This window comes from Nansenia antarctica (assembly GCF_963989245.1).
Source record: "Nansenia antarctica genome assembly, chromosome: 11".
NCBI lineage: Eukaryota > Metazoa > Chordata > Actinopteri > Argentiniformes > Microstomatidae > Nansenia > Nansenia antarctica.
Window position 1 is genome coordinate 21,781,070 of NC_137681.1, and position 2,969 is coordinate 21,784,038.

Sequence of the window (2,969 nt, forward strand, 5' to 3'; positions counted from 1 at the left end):
CAGTGAGTGAGTGCGTACATTTTTCGGTATATATGGTCCCAGAGGGAATCAAACCAATAACCTAAGCAGAAGATGGTTCTAAATGGAACCCAAATGGCTTCTTCAAAGGGTTCCCTTAGGAGCACAAATGAAGAACCCTTTTAGAACCCTCGTTTCTAAGAGTTCTAGGTTCAACGCTTCTCTCTCTTTCCCCCCAGTAGAGTAAAGTGTGTGTGTGTGTGTGTGTGTGTGTGTGTGTGTGTGTGTTGTTGTTGCCTGGGAAACAGCATGCAGGAAGGAGGGAAGGTCTTCTGAGGTGAAGAGCTAAGTCCACTGTCCAATCACTGCACATCACACACGTCATGTCTGTTAAGCTAGATGCTCACACACACACACACACACACACACACACACACACACACTCACACTCACACTCACACTCACACTCACACTCACACTCACACTCACACACACACACACACATACACGCACACATACACAGTACACACATTACACGCAGGCATATACATATAGACACACACACGCACACACACACACTTTCTGTTCATTACTTTCCTTTTTCAATTCACATTACATTGTACAAATAAGATAAGCAAAGAAACCAAACATCTCTCTGCTCTGTTCTCAGACAGAAACAGGAATGGAATGAAGGAGGAGAGGGGGGAGAGGGGAGGAGAGGGGAGGAGAGGGGGAGAGGGGAGGAGAGGGGAGGAGAGGGGAGGAGAGGGGGAGAGGGGAGGAGAGGGGGGTCTGGAGGAGCAGGAGAGGGGAGGAGAGGGGAGGAGAGGGGGAGAGGGGAGGAGAGGGGAGGAGAGGGGGTGTGGAGGAGTAGGAGGGGGGAGGAGAGGGGAGGAGAGGGGGAGAGGGGAGGAGAGGGGGTCTGGAGGAGGAGGAGAGGGGGAGAGGGGAGGAGAGGGGAGGAGAGGGGGAGGAGAGGGGGAGAGGGGAGGAGAGGGGGAGAGGGGAGGAGAGGGGGTCTGGAGGAGCAGGAGAGGGGAGGAGAGGGGAGGAGAGGGGGAGAGGGGAGGAGAGGGGTCTGGAGGAGCAGGAGAGGGGAGGAGAGGGGGAGAGGGGAGGAGAGGGGAGGAGAGGGAGGAGAGGGGGAGAGGGGGAGAGGGGAGGAGAGGGGGTCTGGAGGAGCAGGAGAGGGGAGGAGAGGGGAGGAGAGGGGAGGAGAGGGGGTGTGGAGGAGCAGGAGAGGGGAGGAGAGGGGAGGAGAGGGGGTGTGGAGGAGCAGGAGAGGGGGTGGGGAGGAGCAGGAGAGGGGAGGAGAGGGGGTGTGGAGGAGCAGGAGAGGGGGTGGGGAGGAGCAGGGAGAGGGGGTCTGGGGGTGATGAGGAGGTGGGTTAGAGGGTTTAACCCCTCTGGAGCCGGGCTCAGTCTGCACCTGGGCAGCTGCAGCTGGTGTGGTGGTGCTCTGGTTTCAGCCCAACCCCCTCTCCTTCCTCTCTCCTTCCTCTCTCCTCGTTTATATCATTATTATTATTACTACTTTATGTCACTGTTGAGGAGCTAGTTTGCCCTTCGCATTTCATGGCACCGTCTACAGTTGTATTCCGTGAATATGACAAATAAACTTTGATTTGAAATAAACTTTGATTTGAAATAAACTTTGATTTGAAATGAACTTTGATTTGAAATAAACTTTGATTTGATCCCTCTTCCTCCCTGTCTACTCCCTGCTCACCCTTCTCTCTACCCCTTCTCTCCTCCCCCTAGACAGCTGCTCCCCCAGCCTCGATCCCTCCCCCTCCCCTCCCCCCCCCCCCCCCCCTCCCCTCCCCACTCCCCCCCCCCCCCCTCCCCTCCCCTCCCCAGACCTCTGGGGCCCTCTAACTTCTGAGAGGGGAAACAAGCTCAATATTTCCTTCCAGAAGAAAACGTCGAGTTGATCTTAAGTATATTCCATCTGACAGATCTATAGTGTAGCCTTTTCTTCTCACAACACTGAACACCACAACGCATATTATTCAGAGAAAAAAAACTAAATAAATGATGAAAGTAAAAGTTTCAAAATGGATACAGCACTTTTTCGGAGGCCTAATGGGGTCTTGGGACCATTAGGGGTCTGTCACTCTAGACACATCAACCCAGTTACTGCTCCACCACTAAGAGGTAGAGAGTGTATGTGTGTGTGTGTGTGTGTGTGTGTGTGTGTGTGTGTGTGTGTGTGTGTGTGTGTGTGTGTGTGCGTGCGTGCGTGCGTGTTTAACCGTTGAGCCGCTCTGCCCCAAGACTACGAATAAACTGCAACAACAAAAACATCAACAACAACAGCAGCAGCAGCAGGGAGACTCTGCCAGCGTTGTGAACAGGGCTGAACATCCATTCTGAGACCCCAGTGGGGACCCTCATTCAAGAAGCCTGCTTTGTGAGCAAACAATTAGAGAACACAGATAGAGAGAGTGATGTCCACAACTGTGTGTGTGAGTGCGAGTGTGTATGAGAGTGTGTGTGTGTGTGTCCTGCAGGGTCATACCGGCACAGAGACCGCAGGCACACAGGAGTGATTAACTCCCAAACACAAACACACACCGCAGGATGGAAGACAAGCAGGGAGGATTAACTCACGAAGACATCAGATACTGCCGGGTCGGTGGGTTCTGGTCCAACCATGTAAACAATCATCCTCTCTGGGCACATCACCACCTCATTACAGCCATTGTGTAAGAAATACATTTAAAAAAACAACACCATTGACTCATTCATCACTGAGCAGCAGAAGTCCTCCAACAACCCACACAAGAGATGACGGGGACAATCATATTCCTATAACTCTGTTAGTATATTATTCATATCATGATAATAATAGAATAGAATTTTACACACACACACACACACACAACGTGCGTGAGTGTATGTTGTAGCAGGCTCAAGGGCGTGGAATTCCTACAACACCAAGTTGGAAAACAAAACACACACAAGGTACAATTGAAATGTAATTGGGAATTTTATTAGGCGTTATTTAC